The following is a 22,963-nucleotide window of genomic DNA, read 5'->3' as shown; positions in this document are numbered from 1 at the left end:
ACTGCATGTGGCAATCAAAATTGTTAAACAAACTGCACAAATATGTCTCATGTTTTCTAAGAAGCTGGCTCGGATTTGCCTATCGGGCATTAGGCCCATGGCTGAACCATGCTGGTGTGGGCCAGTCTGGTGAAAGTGGGCGACTTTTTTGGCCAATTTGGGCCAGTTTGATGAGTAAATTCACTCTGCGGCTCGTCGTTTTGACCAGTGTTGCTGAATAAATATTATTTAAAATGCACAATTTTCTTCACACTTAATCAATAAACTCCTCCTTGGTTACTATTCAAACAGTGTCACAAAAGGAATGAATAGCCATTTGCAACTGTGGGACACTTTTTCATTGGTGCCCAAGACAATTACATGGTCCAGTCCGACCCTGCACAGACGAAGTAGTCAAAACTGAGGTTGTGGAAAGTGAAAAGACTTTCTAAGTTCTATGAAGCATTGTAGTAGTGTTGGTAGTTTCTTTATGTCCTGTCAGGAGAGTACAGCAGGGCCAGGGTCTGTCTTCCAGGTCTGTCATCCAGACTGGGGATCTGTCATCATGCAGCTCCATGCTGAATTTGACAGGTGCTCTGAGTATCCTCCATTTTGGGATACCCAGGCTCTGCCATAGAAATCAGGGGATTCCTGATGGGGACACGATGGCCCCCGTGGCCTCTTGATTTCCATCGCCTGTTACCTTGTTTTGCTGAAGTCCAGGGAAGCCCTGACTCTGTCCCTCCCCCTGAATGGCTGTTGGGTGGAAGTTCCATATAGGGTGTTGTGGGGAAGTCCAGGCCAGACTGGGTGGAGCCTTCCCAATGACTGTATGTTGTGGGGACGCCCGTGGGGTGGGACCTGGGTGAATGGAGTGTGACGAATATGCATTTCATGTTATGGGTATCTGGTATCTGTGTGAGTGACACAATGATTGAGACAGCCCTGCCTGAAACTGGTATGAATGCAGTGTGGAGTGCTGAATGGCTGGGTGCTTGTCCAAAGCCACATTCCGTGTTGTGCGTGTCTGGATGGAGAAGAATGGCCTGAATGCAATGTGAGCCTGATTGGCTGCCTGCCTGAATGCCCTTCTGAATGATTGGTTGCCGAGTGTGACCCAGCAGAGTGAATGAGAGACCAACAGTATATCTGGGGACCTCTCACTGATGGAAATCATTCAGAAGCTGAAGTCGAAACTTGATGCTTACCTTGAAGCCCAGCTAGAAGAAGAAGGTCCTGCTGCTGCGTTCCTTCTCTGAAATCTGAAAGCTGTCGTGCCTCCAAGAACTGATCCAAGAGAGGACCAGGCTAGGAGACCACTTCCCGAGCTACGAGGGACAATCATGCACCAGCTAACCTTCACCAAGGCTCCCTGGAAGTCAGTCCTCGAAAGGCTGCCGACCGGAGACGGGGACCGCCGAGGACTCTGAAGTGAAGCGCCCGGACATTGAAGTCCATCACCGTCGACCGAGATTCGGAGGTAACGCTATAACCTCGTCAACCGGAGCCGCAACGTTCCATTGCCTAAGACACTTTGAATCAAGGACTCACTTGCTCATCACCGTCGACCGCTTTTGTCCTGCCGGAGAAAGTCAATGTCGTTGACAACCGAGGAGAATCCGACGGTGGGTTTCCTGCCACCCGAAGACCTCAAAGACGCCAACGAAGATCCGGAAGCCAGCGTGGTTGAGTACCGTTCGCCGACGACACCGCCAACGACCCGACGCCCTTGCTGGGCCTACAGTTCTTCATTGTCTTCCCTTTGCAGCAACGAACACTTGTCATTGAGGTGCACTGCACGCCTCACTGTTGCAGGATGTTTTCGACTGATCGTCAAAGAGCCCCGCAAGGACCGAAGCTGCTGCCTCGACAACATTGTTCACCTCTTCAAGGAATCCCGACGATCCGTGGCTCCTACCTTAAAGGGAGTTCACTCAAGAAGGATCTGTCGATGACTCATTGAAGAACTCTGCTAAACCAGGTACATTGGGGTAGTAGAACATTCAGGAGGGAACAAGACTCTGCTAAACAATATATGGACTCGACCTGTCAGTATATCTTATTTACAGGTTGCCCAGGTGGGGGGATCCTCACACAGAACGGTGTCGGGGATGTATGGGGGGCAGAGGGGTAGCGACCCCGAATTCTGCCAACTGTTTAACTACTTGTTTCTCACCTATGTCTGGTGTTGGTTCGCATTACTATTAGACTTGTATGTTATCGCAACTGTCGCCAGTTGGTAAATTTTAATGGAGTCAAGAGTGAATTATGGTACCACAGAGATATTGTATATATTTATCATTATAGAGTTGCCTGAGCCCATAGTGTGTTATTGTGTGTGTATATAACTTGAACCTTATTTATATAAAGAGCTGTGTTATCACTAACAGTGTGTAGACATTCCATTGTGGTTTCATCGGAAACTACACTGTACTTAAGAACAAGCCCGCATCACCTCCTGAGAGCTTAAGCCTTGATTGCTCGTCCACATATCCCAAATAGAGAATCTTGGCTGGGGTCCTCTGTGCTTCTACTCTGCCATATAGGAGGATAGGAGTACAGAAACCCCCCTCCAGTCTTTACAAAGGGTCAAGCCAAATCCCTTGTTCAACGGAAAGTCCTTGACACATTGCAGATGTTTTGATATTGTGAAACAGGCGTTTGCGCCGGATGACGGGGTACGCTGTAAGAACTGTGATGGTATGAATCCCACACTTGCCGTAGACTAAAAGAGTGAGCCAGCGAGATGAGATCACCCTTCGAAAGTCTCTGTTTAAGGATTGGCCAATGCTTGGAAGGTCTAAGCCCGGATGAGAGAGACCTCACATAACCGAAGGTTTTTTAAAAAAAAAGACATTAAGACTTTTTGTTTTTGAATATTACAACTGTGCAAAGCCCGACTGTGGGCCAAGACCTGCACTCGGGTAAAGGGAATAAACTAAAGGGTCTAGAAGGACTTTTTGTTGGAATGTGAACTGGGAACCCAACAGAGGGATCCCAAGAGAAAGCTAGGGGAAGGGAACCCCCACCTTTCAGAAGGAGATTCACAGGCAGTAGTAAACCCGACTGAGGGACAGCAAGAGTAAAGTTGTGAAAAAGCTAAGTGAGCAACATTGTGATGGCAAGTATGAACCCGACTGAGGGATGTCCACAGTGAGTGGTTGGTCTGAGCCCAACTGAGGGAGGCTGACGAGTGAGAGAAGGATTGGAGCCCGGCTGAGGAAGATCCAAGGATGAAGGGTAAACACCCGACGTGAAGGTTAACACATTTTCTTTGTTGTTTTGGCATATGAGGCCCTCTGAGGAAATAGACTTTGCATGAGAAGAGACTTGAGCACAGTAGGCCCTGATATTGAGAAAAGGAACTGTAACCTCATGCCACAGAAGGCGAGGAGTGTGCTGTGCTCGAGAGTCCCGCCTTGCCCATGCTAGAAAAGTGGGGGAAGGAGACCCCCGGCCATAACATCCTGACTTATAATTTTGTGAACACTTCTTTCTTTTCTTACAAACATTATCCCACACTATTTTGTAACATAGCGGTAAGGATTGGCAATAGGTGTCTTAGTATAGCCCCTTTTATTTGACTAGACGGCACTTGGACGGTATTAATATTATTATTATTTGATGGTCGTAGCTTGCTCCCATCTTAGATTTAGTTTCCATTAGGCGTTTATCGCACCCATTTTACAGTTTAATAAACACCCTTGAACTGTGATCATTTGTGTGTGTCTTACTTTGATGTCATGCCTTTATAAAAAATAATTTGTAGAGACCATAATTATAATCGCTCATATGGTGCTGTAATATTTGGTATCTAAGTCTTTTATAGACATATCTAATGTCCACAACCTGAAATGGTACCGATTCTGACATTCTTGCCTGTACATGTCGTACTTCTCCAAATGACTCATGTCATATAATACTCTGCTACAGACCACCAGGGTCCATGAGCAGCTTTTTAAACAGCTTGTGTTCCTATCTTGGCACAGAGGCTCTTTGCCAAAAAAAGCTTGTTATTCTCTGTGATCTTAATATTTGGTGTAACAGCTCTGACAATCCTGACTGTACACACCTAATGACATACTGTAGTCATTTGACTTTGTGGTATTATCTACAGATGCTATGCACTCTGGAGGACATTGTTTAGATTCCGTTTTCTGTAGAGGGGTACACCTTTCTTATTCCGAAACTGTTCTGGTCTCATGGTCTGACCATTTTATTGTTATTTTCTCCATGTAATTAGTTACTTCATCCACTGGTAGGGCTCTGCACATTAAACCACAATCATCCTGTCATAAGAAAAAGCTGGACCTTATTACTAGTGAACATTTATTGACAAACCTTAATTACATACAATCTGATCAAAATTGTACACATCTCTATCAGGCTCTTATGGCCGGTTTACAAAAGTATTGCAATGAAATTGCCACTATTCAGTATCCTAAAACGGTTAAAAAAAACAAATAACTCATGGTATAATGAATCATAAAAAATATCTAAAACCAATTACTACAAGAAAGGAAAGCTGAGGCTTAAAACTAGAGACCCCGAAACCCCCTAGTAGCCGAATGTGCTCTGAAAGCTTATAAGGAAGACATTCTTGTCGCCAAGTCTCCCTGCATATAGAATCAAATACTTTCGGCACAAAGTAAGTCAAAGACCCTGTTTTATACCATTAGGAATCTTGCTTCTCCATCCTGTATTACCCAGAGTCTTTCTATGTCGGTTCAGTTGGCTAATGAATTTAATATCTATTGTTCAGACAAAATCAATCAGTTCGTACGAATATTGATTCCCAGAGCCCACAGTGCCAGGATGGTACCACCAACGCAGAAATCCTGGCACAGTGAAAACTCTGCCCCCCACATTTATTTTCTCTCCAGCCAGTCTGCAGACAATTTCATCAATTATGGAAAAGCTTGAATCTATAAATCTCACTTACAACCTATTTCTGCATATCTGGTCAAACGGCATGTACAAGCTCTAAGTGGGATTGACCATTCACTAGTTCGTGCCTCATTGAGTCAAGAAAGTGTTCCACCTGAATTAAAAAAATTCATATCTTACTCCACTTTTACAAAAAACATCTTTGGCCCACAAGATCCTATGGAACTATCATCCAATTGCCGGCCTTCTTTGGCCTGCAAAGATCTTGGAGAAGGTAGTGACAACGCAGCTTCAGAGTTCTGTAGAAGAGCATGGCATCCTGGATGTATATCAGTCAGGGTTCAAACAAGGACATCGGATAGAGTCAGCTCTTTTCACAGTATCGGAGGGCTGCACATGAGGGTGATATCAGCATGCTTGTTATGCTGGACCTGTCGGCAGCTTTTGAGACTGTGGACTTTAATATCCTTCTTTCCAAACTCTCCACAGTTGCTTGTGTCTCTGTGGAGGCTCTGGGTTGGTTCTCATCCTTCATGCCAATCGAAACCAGCAGGTCAAATTGGGCCCATTTTTGTCTGGCTTGTTGCCAGTTTAATGTGGAGTACCCAAAGGTTCACCTTTATCCCCTTTGCTTTTTAGTGTGTACATCCGCCCACTTCTGTATCTCTTCTCATAATTTAATTTAAAATATCATTCTTATGCGGATAACACAAAAACCTATGTGCGGCTAAAAAGAACTGTAGACGCAACTGCCCATGTCTTACTATGTGCTGAGGCTATAAAAACCGAGATTTTGGAAAATAAGTAGTAGTCAAATCCATCTAAAATGGAGATCATTGCATTTGGCTCTAAAATAGACTATGAAACCTTATGCCACCTCCCTGTGTCCCTCTTTTATCAGTGTCCAGACAAACTATTCACAAAAGGTTAAGAGCCTCAGCTGCACCTGGCAGGCAAATGTGAACTGCAATAGACCGATTAACCAGACTATTCAAACAGTCTTTTACCAACTTAAATTGCTGAAGCCTTTAATGCCTCTCATTTCGGAAAAAGATTGGTGTGCGGTGGTTGGAGCCCTTATAAATTCGAGGCTCGCTTATTGTAACTCCCTTCTGCTGAGTATTCCTCCATATCGGGTTCAGCAACTGCAGTTTGCCCAGAACTCTGCATTAAGACTTATTTTCTCACTGCCAAATAAGGCATCCATCTCCCATTTTCGTAGCAGTATTCACTGGCTCCCAGTGCAGCAGTGAATCTTGTTGAAAACTCTGTCTTGTTTTTTAATGTATTCATGGCCTGGCGCCAGCCTATCTTTCAGCCACCATCGCCCGTTATCAACCAGGCTGATCTCTGATGCCATCAGACGGACGCCTTTCAATGGTCCCATTCGCAAAATCAGTCACTTATGGGAACAGATGCATCTCATGTATGGCTCCACAGCTCTGGAATAACCTCCTATTTTACTTAAGGAGAATGGAATCTTTGGAGCTGTTTAGAAAAAACGTCAAAACTCATTTCTTTCAGTAATGTCTGCTATTAATGCGGATTACACTCCCTTAAATACCAGCTGCGCCCATATGCATTTTTTGCTTGGACCCTTGGATTTGCACACTAGAAATGTTCATTCGTTCCTTCATGTAATAAGATGCCCCAACAGTGGAATACTATACTTTCAGTGAGCATAGGACTGCAGGACCGTGCTTCTGCAAATGGCCAGGACAGGGAACGTTCGATAGTGGAATAATAGAAAGCATGTTTTCGCAGTTATACCAACATATAAAGTATCTAAATGAAAAAAAAAGGCAAATGACCCTAGGGCTCTGGAAGCTATATAAAGATAAAATGGAGGGGCCACGAAAAGGGGGACGGGCAGGACAGTGACCCAATGGTATCACCTACAGCACCGCCCCCTCCCTAAGGATTCTATCTGACACTGAAAGCTGCCGCAGGGTTCACCAACCCACAGCGCTTGCCCCCAAGTAAAGGGGGCACTAGAACTGGGACAGGAAAACTTGAAGGGGACGGCAATAGAGAGCAAAAAGAGAAGAGTAACATGAAGTATTTAGATGACATAAAAGAGGGCACGCAGCAACAGTTGCACACCATGTTCCAGGAAGCAGAGAGGGTGATAGAAATGGAGGTGAAGAGACAGGAAAAGGAGCAGGGGGCAGTAAGGGGTCAAAATGGGTGGACAACGGAGAAGGTAATATTTAAACTACACAAAGAACCCTCTGAAGAGGGGGAGGACGTGTCAGACAGGCATGAAGAGGACTTTGTAGCCTCAGATGGGGATGAGGGGACAGGCATGAGTACCGGAGAAAGGTGGGACGACAAGCCCTGGGATGTGGATCAGGAGAAGGAGAGGGGGCGGAGACAAAGGGAAAAGGAGGCTGGTAGGGAAGAGAGCAGGAAATTGTCCCGGACACACTGCACAGTGGAAAGGGGAGGTTGTTATAAAATTCCAATGGCACAGTGATGATGGCTGTCCTCACCCAGGAAAGAAACAGGGGCCCTAGACATTAATAAGGAATGGTTTGTTTCCAAGCTCACAAATATGTTTATGACAGGTGTTTGGCAGGAAACACCTTACAAACTGTCAAGGCAAACTTGCCGCGCACAGAGGGGCCCTTCCGGCACCTGCATATTGACTATGTCAACATGCAAGATAGATGTGCCTCTTATAGGTACATGATAGTGGTGGCATGCCCCTTTTCACATTGGCTTGAGGCAGTACCCTGTGCCCAAAGTGAAGCAAAATCTGTGGCCAAATTCTTAGTTAGAGGGGTATTCCAGGGGAGGGGTGTATGTGATGAATTGAGGTCCCACTGTGGACATGATTTTGACAATGACCTGTTTTAGGAGGTTACAACCCTCCAAGGTATAAAGCACCGACTATGCTCAGTGTACCACACTCAAGCCAAAGGATTAGATGAACATTGAAATGGATTTCTTAAAAAGTGCTTGGCCAAGAGGTTGTCGGGACTTGGCAAAAATTGACTGCATTGCTTGCCAATCGCTTTATTTGCTTTACGCAATTCAACTGCCCCGATTGACCATTTGACTCTGCACAAAATTGTTACTGGCAGGAGAAGCATGCGCCTCTTACTCTGCATGTACATTTTTGGATGCTAGCAGCTCTGCTGAAATACTTGGAGATGAATTCAGTGCATACTTGAGGGAGCTCAACAAGGCTCTTATCTCCTTATTATTGGTGGTTAACATTTAACAAAGCACTGCTTGAACTATCCCTTGTATTTGGGAAGGGCGTACATCATAAGCCTACACTGTGACTCCTTCTGGATACCAAATATAACAGCTGATATAGTGTTGTAATATTTGGTATCCCCTTGATTTTGAGGGGTAACATTTAACAAAGCACTGCTTAAACTATTACTTGAATTGGGGAGGGGAGTACATCATAAGCCTACACTGTGACAGCTTCTGGAAGCCATCTCATCCTTTTTTTTTGAAGGGGATACCAAATATTACAGCTAATATAGTGTTGTAATATTTGGTATCCCCTTGATTTTGAGGGGTAACATTTAACAACACACTGCTTGACCTATCCCTTGCATTGGGGAGGGGAGTACATCATAAGCCTTCACTGTAACAGCTTCTGGAAGCCATCCCATCCTTTTTTTGAAGGGGATACCAAATATAATGGCTAATATAGGGTTGTAATATTTGGTATCCCCTTGATGTTGAGGGGTAACATTTAACAAAGCACTGCTTGAACTATCCCTTGCATTGGGGAACGGGAGTACATCATAAGCCTTCACTGTAACAGCTTCTGGAAGCCATCCCATCCTTTTTTTGAAGGAGATACCAAATATAATGGCTAATATAGGGTTGTAATATTTGGTATCCCCTTGATGTTGAGGGGTAACATTTAACAAACCACTGCTTGAACTATCCCTTGCATTGGGGAACGGGAGTACATCATAATCCTTCACTGTGACAGCTGCTTCTGGAAGCCATCCCATCCTTTTTTTGAAGGGGATACCAAATATTACAGCTAATATAGTGTTGTAATATTTGGTATCCCCTTAATTTCGAGGGTTAACATTTAACAAAATACTGCTTGAACTATCCCTTGAATTGGGGAGGGGAGTACATCATTTATGTGCACTGTGACTCTGGGCCAGCCCAAGGGGTGCACCAACACACAATGTGGCAGGGATCACCCTAATCGCCATGGTCACACGACAAGACCGCAACTGCCGTGGGCTCCCGGACAAGCAGCTGCTCTGCGATCACACAGAGGGCCAGTGGCCTGGTGGCACGCAGGTTACACATGCTGGTCTGCAGGCACCCAGACCGCACCCAGACTAGCAGGGCCACAGGCCTATGATCACACGGGGTAGGCCTGCAGACCCAGCACAATGAGACACAGAGACAGAGTGCCATTACATTTAGTCTACCGCCGTGGTATTGCACGTGCGTGCAGAGGCTCGTTCTTTTCCCAGTCAGGTATGAGGCTGTCATGACACATCCTTAGAGGGGCAATACATATTCTTAAAAGGGAAACACCACAAATACTCACACTATTCTATGAGATGTGTAATATATATATTGTCAGTCTGGTTTATTGTGTGATTTATCTGCGTTTCATGTCAACCCTGTAAAATGAACTATTATTTGTATGTGTTTTACGTGCCTGCCATGATGACTGCACCGCTAGGCCACACCCTCTACAGTGAACCCATCTATCGGGTCAATTTCCCTAGGAGGTAGTATTCCGGAGTATTTTTTCAATTTCCAGGGGTAGTTTGTGTACCCATTTACATCACGGTTGGCAGCTGTGATTTATTAAGTTACTAATAACCATATAACCCGCCAAGTGTTGGCAATTGTGATTTTGTAAGCTACAAATAACCATATAACCAACTAAGTTTCATTCAACTCAATGCAGTTCAGCTGACTGATCAAGTAACAGTGGCGTACCGTGCCAGTGAGGAAGGTGTGGGGGGGCAAGCTGCCACCCGACAGGCTCTTTTTAGAGCCTGACCGGGACTTTCGTCAGTGGGCCACCCCTCCCGTTCGGCACCTCAAGGGGGTGCCCAACGAGAAAGGTGTTCCGCTGGCAGGAAAATGTGTGCTGAGTAATTCCTGCTCAGCACAGGACACCTTACCCTTTCCAAAACCTCTGGCAGGAAATGTCCCAAGGAGCTCAGAGCAGCAGCAGAGAGGCTCTCAAGTTGCTTTGTGTCAACAGAGCATTTCAATGTGAGCCATTAGGCACTGATGGGAGCGAGGGGGTCTATTAGCAGGGACATTTGTCTCTTTAGAAATGTGCATGGCAGGGAGTGATCAGGTGTGAGAAGGTTGCATAAGGCTGCAGGCTTTATGAAAGAATGACTATGGCTTTACCCAAGGGGCATTGTTTAGGCTCACATTAATCTGCATGATGCTATTGTGACTTTGCATGCAGGATGGGGTGAATAAAACCAAATCCATCCTCTTATTGCTCAACATATTTCTATAATGATGTATGGTGTTTGATGTATAGTGTAAAGTTAATAATGAAAGGGAAGTTTGTTATGTAATGTGCTTTGCTTCCAAGACATTGCTATAAATAAAGTATTATTTAAGCACATGAAATGCAAAGGGAAACCTTAATAAATATCTATATGAACTAAAACTGTGAAGATGTGCTCAGTTGCTTAAATTGTCCACATCCCGGTTTCACTAATTTAACCAAAGTGTGTGATCCTGGGCAGATCATGTAATCAGACTGTGTCTTATCTGCAGCTCTGTAAGTGATTCACTTCAAAGCTTATGTGTTAATATATGATGCTGTTATTTTTTTTAAAAAAGCCTGATTTGCTCCATATATAACAGTGCAATTTAGATATTTTGCACCACAAAATTATTTTCCACTTGGCTTACTTATGACAACTTATTGTAAAGTCACTTGCATGGCGCCTCGAAGTATCAAAGACTGATGATGCTCCTTGCAATGTGCTTTCTGTGAAGTCACTTCTGTTGGTGCAATCCATATGCAAATCAGGAGATGTGCATGTATTTTGGCCCAGAGCGCCTGGACAGAGCTCTAATAGATGAGTTCCTTGCATCTGTAATGATTCTGCCATTTTTATTTTCTTTTTGTTGTTTTTGTTGTATTAAAATGCGATATGCCACTAGTAATGTTACAAAAAAGTACATTGGGGACAGGGGTGGTTGGTTTGTGGGCACGAATGAGAACCTGGAATTGCGTGCACTGCATTTGAGGGGAAAGTAGCAGGAGTTTCACCGTGGCTGTCCCCCCACCCCCTCTTTCAATGCTGGATACTCCCCTGACTGGACAATAAGGAACTCGGGCGTTATGCCGGTGTTATGCAACATTTGGTACCCCATACCGAGGCTCGGAACTCTTCTACTTTGATCTGCGATCTACGAAGACAGCCGAAGACAGGGGATACCGGATCGGTATGGGATACCAAATATTACAGAACTGGGGCATTACCAACACAGGTAATGTCCCGGGGCCCATAGGTAAGGACCCGAGCGAAGCAAAGTATTTCCAGGTACTTCTGACAGCCAGAGATGAGGGACCCGATGTGTCCTGCCTGGTGGAACTAATGGAAAAGGAGATAATGGCTTCCCCCGACATCTGCTGTGATATGTTGCGTGCCTTAGAAGATGTTTCTGTGGTAGCCCCAGGAGGACATTTTGGTTGCAGAAAGAGAAGTCTTGCTCCATCTCCCCTTCCTTGGATAGAAGCTGTTCCGACAGAAAATGTGGGCACTTGTCAAGGAAGCCTGCAAGAACTCTGGCCTTGCACTTCCCTTTAAATCAAGAGCTGGTTAGTCTCAAAGGCCCTACAGATACCAGCCCTCCCATCCCACCTGTGTGGATCAACGAGGGGTCTTCAGAGGCAGGGAAAGAAGTATTCCCGCTGCAGCCAAACCTCGTCAGACCATAAAACAGTCATTCTGGCCATTCCTTCTGCATGACTATCCAGGGATTCGTCAGTCCTGCCTCCAGATGGAGCTTCCAGTGAGAGAGCAGCTGTGTGCTTTCTGTCAGGTGTGCGACCAGGAGGTTTTAGATGGATAGATGTGCATGGTGGTCCGCAAAGGGCTGTCCATAATAGAGTTCATCTCCTGTCCCAAAGATTCTGAAACCAGGGTAACTCTTTGGCCCAGGGACCCAATGTGGAAGACTGTGCTCCAGCAGGGCATTTCATATCTTCTGGCAAAGAAAGCCATCCAGCCAGTCCGCATGTTGAAGCAGGGTAAGGGAGTTTACTCCATCCTATTCCAGGTCTAAAATCTTTCTGGGACTTCTGCCCCATCACCAATCTGCAGGAATCAATCATTTTGTCACCAAAGGAAAGGTCAGAATGGAGAAATCAGTCCATTATTCCTGTAATGCCTCCAGCGTATTTTCTATCTGCAGTGGACTTAGAGAACTCCTACTTTCATGTACCCATAAAGAGGCCAGACCAGCATTTCCTGAGGTTTGCTACCGCTGCGGATGCTGTCTGTTTCTGCTTACTCCCCTGCGGATTAACTTCAGCCTGAGGATCTTTACCAAGATTCTGGCCCTGCTAGTGGGGATACTTCATGCTAAGGGAATCCGAGTGAACCTGTACCTGAATGATTGGTTAATCCATGCCCCATCCAGGGAGGAGACCTTGTGCAGCACAGCTATTGTTTGCCAGACCTAACTGAGGTTTGGTTGGAAATGTAGCTAAGAGTCATCTGGAACCCGCTCCAGTCTGGAATTCATAGGGGCAGATTAGGACACTCTCCAAAGTCAGGTTTCCTTTCCACTTCACTGGGCGATCAAATTCCAGGAGTGTTTGACATGCCTCTTTGCCAGATCATCAGCTCCAGCTCGCACTCAGTTCCTGTGGGATGGCAAAGCGCCGAGGCTGGCTCTTTGGAAAATGCAGCTGCCACTGAGACAAGTTGGTAAAATTTGCCTAACTTCTTGGATTATCATCTTGCTTTTTACGTTAGGCATCTCTGTTGGACTGTAGGTTCTGAACAAGATCTACCCGATGAGTTTGTAGCGTAGTGTAACAGTGTCTCGCATCTGGCGCCTAAAGCCTTGTTGACAACAGTGACTAGGCCATCTCGACTTGAGAACCCGTTGATAGCTTTCCTGCGCGCATGCTGGCCCCACATATCACGCCGCTTTGGAAGTGATTCGTACCTGTTCCTGGATGCATCCATCTGGCTAAATCCGGAATTGACCAGCTATGGGAAAGTACTTTTCTGGCCATCCTGGTTCCTGGGAGGTATCAAATATATAAAAGATCTGATTGGAGATGGAAATTGGGTCCCCTTTGCACGTCTCTGCCATGATTATGACTTGAGAGACTGCACCTACGCAGAGTACAGACAACTAAAGGGAATCATTGCTGCCAAAATACATCCTGCGCAAATTATGTCTCCAAATACAGCATGGACGGTGCTGGAGCTCTGCAAGGGTGCATTACATCCGGCTGCCACAATGTATGGCATACTGTTATCCAGTCGCAGAGGAAACCCTGAACTGGCCACTATTTGGGCTAATGAACTAGGTGAAAGAATTGATCCGGCAAAGATGTTGCAATAATGTCCGTCTGGTCAGCCTGGATCGGGGCCGATGAGCGTCAGATACAAAACTCTTCTTCAGGACGTACTGGACTCCGGAATGTATATACAAAAGACGCCTTATTGACAATGAAGTATGTTGGAATTGCAAATCGGCGAGAGGCTGGTTAAGTCATTTACTCTGGGCCTGCCCAAAAACAATAGACTTTTGGAAAGGTGTTTGTGAAAGAGTGGGCCTGGTTGTAAGCTGCACTATTACAATTAAGGCATCTATTATGATTCTTGGAGACGTGTCTCCATTGGAGGACGTAACATTTTGCAAAAAAGTGTGGCTACTCCGGGCTTGTATACTGAGGGCATGGAAGTCAAGGGCCTCCTTTTGTAATGATGACTGGGTGGATGAGCTGTTAACCATATCCACATACGAGAGGGCCATTTACAAGCAGTCTGGAACCTCTTACAGATTTAGTTTAGTTTATTATTTGTATGGCGCGCCAAGCCCTGGAGCATCAGGGCGCACAAGACAAGAATATGCTCAACTTTGTTACAGGTACATCTACATAATCATAGTACATTCTGCAATAAATAAAATATATACAGGTACATGTGCATGGTCATAATGCAGTATACAACAGGCAAGAATGAGCAGGGCTGGAGCTAGGTCCAGACAAGAGGTGATAAGGGTACAGGAATATTTAACAATGTGGAGGTGATATACAGTGGAATAAGTACAGTAATATACAGTGGTGTAAAATACAGAACGTGGTATCAGAGCTGGGGCATGCAGGTGGATCGCTAGTAGGGACAGTCAGGTCAAGCAGGTTGGATTAGTTAGATGTCATTAGCTCTCTGCCACTTGGTCAAATTCTGCCTGAATTTCGCAAAGGGCTGGGGTTCTCTTATGTCATGTGGTAGGGAGTTCCAAAGCTGTGCTGCTTTGACTGCGAAGCTATGTCCTCCAATAGTGGCACGTTTAAAGCGAGGGACATAGAGGCAATTCGCATTGACCATTCTTGTTGGTCTAGGTGAGGTTCTTAAGTGTAGCCTGTCCATGAGGTAGGGTGGTGCCATGTTATTGAGGCACTTGTGAGTAAGGGAGGCAATTTTGAGTTGGATTTTGTCCTGAGTGGATAGCCATTTATATTCTCTTCTTATAGAGGAGATATGCTCTTTCCTGTTGATCTTAAGCGCGGCTCTCAGGGCATTATTCTGTAGGACCTGGATTTTTTGGATAGTCTGTTTGTTAGCCCCAATGTAGAGACCATTACAGTATTCCAGTTTGGACAGTATAAGGGCTCTGGCAAGCGTGATGCAGCTGTCTGTAGAGAGGAATTGCTTGCTGGCTCTAATGAGTTTGCAAGTATATGCTGTGGAAGAAGCTAGGGAGTTGACTTGTTTGCCAAAGTTTAAGGTGGCGTCAAGGTAAAAGCCTAGGGTCTTGACTTTCTTTGCTACTTTGATATTGTTCCCATCGATAATGAAGCTGGCATAGTCAGTGTTAAGTTTAGTTATGTATGTCGGGGTGCCTAGGATTATGAGCTCAGTTTTGTCGTCGTTCAGGCATAAGCCGTGTGTGGCCATCCATGCCTGAACGATGCTGTACATTTTATTCACTAAAGCCAGATCCACGACGTAATCTCCTGAAAGCGGAAGGAGGATCTGGGTATCGTCTGCATAGTTGATGTAGGCGATACCCAGATGATCCATTTCGTCAAAGAGCGGCTTTGTGAATATGTTATAGAGGGTTGGTGATACACAAGATCCCTGGGGTACACCGCACGTTATAGGGATCGGGTCAGCTGAGGCTGATGGAGAGAAGACTCTCATGGTGCGGTTATTCAGGAAGGATTTGATCCATAATATGGCCTCTTTGGAGAAGTGAGCAGCAGAGTCTAGGTGGCTGCATAAGACTGTATGGTCGACTAAATCGAACGCTGCTGAGAGGTCTAGCAAGAGGAGTAAGGCTGCTTGGCCATTGTCCCTACATTGATCTATTTGGGCCTTGAGATCGATAAGGGCAGTCTCTGTTCCATGCTGGGGACGGAATCCAGATTGGCAGGTTCCGAGCAGGTGGTTGGATTCAAGGAAATTTTGTATTTGCATGTATGCCACTTTGTCTAAAATTTTTAGAAGAAAGGGCACAGTCGTGATAGGCCTAAAATTGGTGGGAATGGCAGGGTCGAGGGTTTGCTTCTTTAGGAGTGGCAGGACCCACGACTCTAAGATTTTTCGGTACAATGCCGGTAGTGAAGGATGAGTTGATGAGTTTAGCTATGAATGGCGATAGTTCTCTCGCAGCATCCTTAATTAATTGGGCAGAGCATTGGTCACCTTTACAGTTGGATGGTTTAAGTCCCAGGATCACTTTTTTTTGGGGATCGTTTCGTGAAGCATATGGATGAAATGTCATGTAGTGTAAGCAATGTTAACTGTGTGTTTACCCCCATTTTTTCCTCTCTTCCTCCCTCCTCATCTTTCTCCTCTTGCTTCTTCCTTTATTTTTGTGCCCTATTTTGGTGAATCCTTATTCGCATGTTAACTCTGATTGTTTTTTGTAAACCTACATTGACTGTTCAGAATTTGATTTTGTAATGTACCATTTGATGAGTTTCTTGTGACTTGATTTTGATGGGCATCTATAGAGGGTAAGGTGCAAACTGTCTCTGTGGTACTATCCTTGGTGAGAATGGACCTCAAGAAGATGAAGATGGGAGAACAGGTGACCGAGGCAGAGAAGAGTGAGGGATGTGGAAGACACTGTCTGTGCTGCAGTCCCAGATTAATGCACCTTCGGCAGCCACAAGAGTGCTGGAGGTCAGAGCTGAGGACGCAGGGGGCCGATCTCGGCAAAGCAACATCAGAATAATTGGGGGTGCAGAGGGTGCATCCTAGCATGGACTTATATCTGGGACAGCTCTTTGTGGATACGCTGAATGTTAAAGGGCTACCAATGTGGTTCACCTTTGAAAAGGGGCATTGGGTACCTGGAAGAAGACCGGCAATCGGAGCCCCGCCACAAGTTATAGTGGCAAAGCTATTGAACTTTAGGGACCGGGACGCGATCCTTCATGATGCACTGATAACCTCGGTCTACAAGGTGGATGGCATGTGGATTATGGTTTCCCCGACTTTACGCAGGAGGTGCAGAGACAGCACAAGTCCTATGACATGATCAGGAGACGGCTCAGGAAAATTAAATATAAAAATATGATGTTGCTCCTTCTTCTTTCAACGACCAAGCGATGTGTGGGACTGGTTGGACGCTGAGCACGTGGGTGGCACAGTATCTCAACGGGTATAGGTCGTGTATCAAGACCAATTTATTTATTTATTCATATTTGTAGAGCGCACAGCAGCCCAGCGGCATCGTGGCGCTTGTTACAGAGAGTGATCATCACTGAGTTACATAAAGGCATAATTATTGTACGATTTGCATAGAACAGTTTGTAAAATCATGTAGATAGGGTGGAGGAGGGGAGGAGTGGGAAAGTATCGAACGGTTAGTTAAGGGGAGAAAACACCCTTGGGAACACTAGGAATCCACAAATGGAGGTGACTTGGGAAAGAATCTATGTGAGCAAGGATTGCTGATAATGTGGACTTAGTCCCCAGGGGCTTGGAGAATAATGGCCAACGGCTTCAGTCAGTGGAGGCTGGTTTTATCCAACTTGAGTGTCTGCCGCTATGCCCTGAGAAGGACAGGCAAAAGGACGGCAACATTTGGTGTCAAGGGAATCTGATTATTGTGTGGGGTTCCATCCTAGGGATTTGGATGAATGATGGGTGGTTAGCAGTTTCAGAAGCACTATGGGAATCCCTGCTGATAGCTTGGGGGTTAATGGCTCTGAAAGACTAAATATTGGTGGCAGGGAACAGGGGGATATCCTTGTTGTGGGCTGGAGTGGCTTACCCTTAGTGTTCTACCTTTGCCCGTATAGATCTGGCCATAAGGGTTGAGTAGGCATATGTGCGCAGGCATCAAGGATCGGGAGGGGATGTTAGTCACTGAAAAGGAGGGAATATGCACAGTGTTTAAGGACTTTTACGCTTCTCTGTATGCTGAGAGAAAAGTGTTTGACGAGCGGTTCGCGAAGCAGTGGCTCGAGTAGGCAGCTCTTAGTTGAAGAGCAGAGGGAGAGCCTGGGAAGTGCTGTGGACAAGTATGAGGTGGAAAGGGCAGTTGAAGGCTTATGTTTGGGTAAGACACCAAGGATAGATGGGCTTACTGTGGAGGTGTACAGAGTGTATAAGGAGATAATGCTGCCTAAGCTCCTAGAGGTTGTTCTAGAGTCCGACTCAGCCATGAAGCAAGATAAAGATGTATTTACTACACATTGCTGCGGTGCTCTGAGTAACAAATTAAATACAGAATCAGAAGCGAACATTGAACAACACTTTTCTCTGCACTCCCAGGGATGGGGGGGCAGCGACCCCATGCCCTAAATAAGCAGCCGCCACTGAGCGCCCCTCGCCCTGTGCGCTGAATGTTGCACTCACCTCTGGTATGCAGCAGTGTAGGTCTTTATTGTGGGGTCCTGGTGAGAGATGTCTAGTAACCTCGGATTTGTCCGTTTCTTAACTGCGGCTTCTGCCTGGGTGTTAAGTTAAGCAAAGAGTCAGGGGTAAGTTGAGGAACGATAAGATTGCAATCTTGGCATGTCAAGTTAAGTAGAATGTCAATAGTATGCGGAGCGGGCGGCCGGGGAAACCGCATTATACAATCAAGCACTCCTTCAGACAGACGGCCCATGCCAAGGGTTAGGGGCAGGTGCTAGGGTCAAAACCGCCTGGGCAATGGCGGCAAGTGTGAGGACTATGTGGGTCATGGTCGTATGGGCGGGACAGGAGTAGGCAGGGGACGTAATGTGGACGGAGTGAGGTTATGGGGGCCTCCTGATAGAGCGCAGGGGAAAAGGGGCACATTTGCCGCAGCGGGTGAGACTGGATTATGGAGTAGACCGCATGCACACCACCTTTAGTGCTAACCCCGCAGCAAACTTCCCTATTGCAGCACAGTGACTGCCACATGGCTGTAATCCCACGGACGTACTGCACACTCATTTATTTGTTGTGCACGCAAAAGGTGCAAAGCTGGAGACCACCCCATGCTGAAGTGAACAGCTAGCTGGTCGTGTTATAGTCACACAACGTAGCGTGCATGCAGATAGGGCGCAACAGGGTGACTTTATGTTAGGACACGATACAAGATGGCATGCTTGCGCCCTTAACACAATTGCTGCAAGGTTGAATGGCTTGTTGTAGGAGCCGCGTGGGTTATGGCAGCGAGCTGGGGGAGATCGGGGTGGGGTCAGCGCAGCCGGCCGCTAAGGCCGGCCGCTAAGGCGAGCAAAAGTGCGGCGTGGGTAGAGAGGGGCAAAATGGGAATGCTATCACTGATATGATGTTGTATGGCATTTATAACTTATTATTTTCGCGCACTGTTTAGGCTGCATTGCATTCTGGGCATTGTAGTTAGCTGGGGGGAACCTGCAGTTGTGAGCTTGCAGGGTGCAGGCGGAAAGTAGGAGTTAGGTGCTTATTCATAAATTAGGAGGTGGGGACAGGCGGCACAGTACAGACGGCGTGAACAAGCGAGGCTGCGGCAACACGAATAGAAAGCAGTTTGTTGTGGTATTGTTGAGGGAGGGGGACACCCAGTTCAAACAACCCAAAGGTGCTCGCTTGCCCCTGGGGTGCTTGAAACCATGTTCATAGTGTAGAAACCAGGCAGTTGCTTTGCTTGCTCGCTTCTAAGATGATGGACGTGCTAACGGATGCCCAGGGTCACACCACTAAGCCACCAGTGAGGCTGCAGCGCTTACAGGTCGGGGGCGCAGTTCACCTGGGGGGAGTGGCGCGACAGGGAAGGGATGGCTGGGATAGCGAGTTTGGACTTAAGTCAAAAAGACATGCAGTGTGCCAGTTAGGTAAGATAAAGGGTTAATTACCCAAATATCGGTTCCTGCCAAGTATGTAAGGGTGACCGTACTCGTAATTCAGAAGTCCTAAATAGAATGTGTTAAAGGATTACACACTGAAGAGAATTCAAAATGGCATAACCTATTGCACAGAAAGAACGTCTGTGATGAGGACTCAACCGACTCACCACATAAAACACTTAGGATACCACACTCACGGTATATGTTAAGACGCAGACTTACCAAAGTAAACTGCCGTCTGGATCTGACGAGTTCGAATCTGAGGTAGCGAAAAGGACCCTAGCAACAGCCCGCCCCCTCTCCTTCACGTGACTCTGATGTCATCCGTGTGATTCCGGCCGGAACAGGCGGGGGCGGGCCGAGCAGGCAATGCATTCTGAACGCTCTGGCTGCTGCCGGTGCAAGTGCAGCCGCGAGACCCGGCCAGCCTTTTGCTTACAGCGGATGGGGTGGGCATTTTCATTGGGACGGCGTAACGTTTCTACGACACCCTGGAACGTCCTGAGCGGCAAGGCTCTGGCTGCCAGGTTGCAATTTTGTTCCGGATACAGTGAATGTTCCTGCAAGACACCCGAGACACCCGATTTAGACAGGGGAGCGGGAAATTACATGTACTTTAAAAATCATGCTCATCTATTCCACATGAAAGGTATGGAGGGCTAAGAAAAGCAACAGGGAGACAGTGTATGATGGTGTTTAATTGATCAACTGGGGCTAATAGAATGATTTCATGTTTCATGAGCGTGTGATTATTAGAATGGGCGGTTTTAAAGGGGGTTGGCTAGGGCTACCTGCGTGTGATTCGGGATTGGCACACTGGCATCTGATGCAAGGGGAAGGGGCATCTTGGTGGGGTCTGAATGATTGGATAGGGGCATGCTGGTGTGGATCTGGAGAAAGGGGGCACATTGGTGTCGGACTGGAAGGAGGATTAGGACAGTACTATAGATCTGGAGGAGGGATAGGGACAGTGGTGTGGGTTTCGGGGGAGGGTTGGGGTACATTGGTGTGGATCTGGTGCTCCGAGCTGCTAAAAGAAGAAGAGCTTTGCCATATGGCAACCCCAGGTTAATGGTTTTCACAGACTTCAAGCATCGTTTTAGGGCTGGACATATTCCTGAATCTCAGAGCCTGGCATGGGATTGGCCAGACAAGTAGCATTCCAAGGGTAACGCAGCAGGTCCACAGTCCATAGGACACATGCACTGGTCAGAGGTTTCGGCTGCTGGGCCCAGCTCATTGAAAGGTGTCAACGGGAGTTCCTGGTGAATGACGGTGGAACGCTGGGGGGAGAGGGAATGTAATACTGACTGAAGTTTCACATCACATGGCGGCAATGCTATCAAATGTCATGAATATCAACTGATAACTCGGATACTCTTATGTTCTGTTTTCAATGTCACCTGTCATATCAGGATTACAGACGTCTTAATGGGAGCGCAAAAGCAGCACGTAAACCAGGACCCCTCCCAATGAACAGAGCGCAGTGCACTTATTTTACAAAATATAAATGGTGCGTCTTGATAATTGTGATGCTGAGTCTGTGTGCCTGCTGGCTTCCATTGTTAACTAAGGATGGACTTGACCCGTTAATCTTGCATTGCATTCACTGCTCAATGCAGCACTTATAGTTTATGGGCCAAATGAACATAAAGTAGCGCAAATGAAAGAAGCACAGAAAATATGCTAGTTTCATTTGCGCTACCATCGGAATTGCACAAGGCACCTAATTCTCAAAGAGTAACCTGCGCATTGCAGCAGGGGTTGGACAGAGGTGCAAAGATGCACCATGCAGGCCCCTTGCATACAATATTGCAGAGAATGTGCTCCTAATGTGTTACAGGCGGCTGGGAGATGGGCCAGTCTCAGTGGTATGTTTTGGGATGCTAATGCAACTTTGACAGCCGCAGTGACATGCATGACATGGCTCCTCTCCCAGCGCCTGTTCCAGTTAGGCACAGGGACGTGATCCTCATTCATGAGCATTTAAATGCACAGAAATGTATTTATTTTTATTTATTTATTTGCATTTATAAAGCGTAGAGAAACTGCCCTGAGGCATCGTGGCGCTGTTACAGCGAGCTTGAACTTGATACAGGTAAGACTTAAACTTAGTCAGTTGCAGTGGTAATACTGAATACAAAACTCATAGTGCAGCATTGAGAATGACAAGTAGCAGAGGACAGTGCGGGTCAAATATTATGCTTTGCTATGGTTGCAGTGCAATAACAATTATACATACAGGTAGTAGAACATTATCGGAACAGGAAAGTTTTTAGGTTTTTACGGAAGGTAGTGTATGATTTTTCAAACTTTAGTGAGGTTGGTAGGGCATTCCAGTTTTTGGGTGCGAGGTGTTGGAAGCTAGACCCTCCGGCTTTGGATCTTTTGAATGTTGGAACATAGATCTGGTTGGTGCGGTGGGCCCTGGTAGGTCTGTTAGAGGAGTTGAGGGTGATTATTTCCGAGAGGTAGGGTGGGACATCAGATGTAAGGCATCTGTGTGTGATGGCCATGGTTTTAAAGGGTATACGTTCCGTAATTGCACAAGTCACCTAATTCGACAGCGCTGCCCGAAGCGCATTGTTTTGCGTGATTTTGAGTTTTGTTAGGTTGTTGACCGAGGTGCCTAGGAATAGGGCATTGCAGTAGTCAAGTTTAGTACCTATTGGGGCTCTGGCTATGGATAGGCAGTTTTTGGTGGAGATAAAGGGCTCGACTGCGTTGATCATCTTGGTGGTGAGCGCAGATGAGGAGGCTATGGCGTTGACATGGCGTGACATGGATAGTGAGGCATTTAGGTGGACAACTAGGGTTTTGACAGTCTTGGGGACTGTAATGATGGAATTGTCGATGTTGAAGGTTTTATATTGCGGGGGGAGTTTGTTGAGATGAAATGCCGCCTGATAGGCGCAAATGCACATACGGATGAAAAAGGGCATATAAGATGCCATTTGAGAATCGGCCTGCTCCTTTATTATAGAACAGCTTGTGTAGCCTTTTTTTCCGTTCTTTAACAACAAGAGTTGAAATGCATATTTATATCTTTGTGTGTCATGGCAGTTCAGAAGATGGCTGTGTTAAGCACATGTTAAATGTTCATGTATTTGTATTTATTTTATTTGTAATGCGCACCTTGCCCTGGGGCATCTGGGCGCATGATTTGAAGGCAGTGGTTACAAAAAAAGGTTACAGACATTTAAATGCATTACAATATGAAAGAATAGAACAGGTTGTACAATATACAATCTAAATAACCTAATACTATAACAAATGCTCAAGCGATGTGAGAATCAGGATACAGTAGGGAGGGCAGGCTGAGGAGGTGCCCAAGCAGGTAGCACCTTAAAGAAGGATGCCAGCGTGAATTAGGCCAAAGCATCAAGTTCAGAGCGACATTTTACTTTTGTTTTTAAAGGCGTCAATGGAAGGAACTGATCTGAGTACATTCGGTAGGGAGTTCCATAGCTTAGCCGCAAGGACTGGGAAGCTCGATCCTCCGGCTGTCTGCAGCTTGTAGCTGGGAATAGACAATGTGTGTACATGGGCAGATCTCAGAGGTCTGTTTGCGGTGTGTTGCGAGAACCGAGTGGACAGGTAAGCAGGTGCCAA

The 22,963-nt window shown here is 46.2% G+C and overlaps 1 long non-coding RNA gene across 2 annotated transcripts in view; it reads right to left on the bottom strand.

Annotated features, from left to right (window-relative positions):
* Positions 1 to 22,963, bottom strand: part of LOC138489406 (uncharacterized) — a 121,074-nt gene that overhangs the window by 30,193 nt on the left and 67,918 nt on the right. For both annotated transcript variants that reach the window (XR_011274793.1, XR_011274792.1), the window contains one exon: positions 17,910 to 18,004. This is a non-coding gene — a long non-coding RNA (uncharacterized lncRNA). The remainder of the gene's footprint in view (positions 1 to 17,909; positions 18,005 to 22,963) is intronic.

The sequence above is a fragment of the Ambystoma mexicanum genome, chromosome 9 (assembly GCF_040938575.1).
Source record: "Ambystoma mexicanum isolate Mex_15411 chromosome 9, UKY_AmexF1_1, whole genome shotgun sequence".
NCBI classification, from domain to species: domain Eukaryota; kingdom Metazoa; phylum Chordata; class Amphibia; order Caudata; family Ambystomatidae; genus Ambystoma; species Ambystoma mexicanum.
This window is presented reverse-complemented; position numbering and strand designations above follow the sequence as displayed.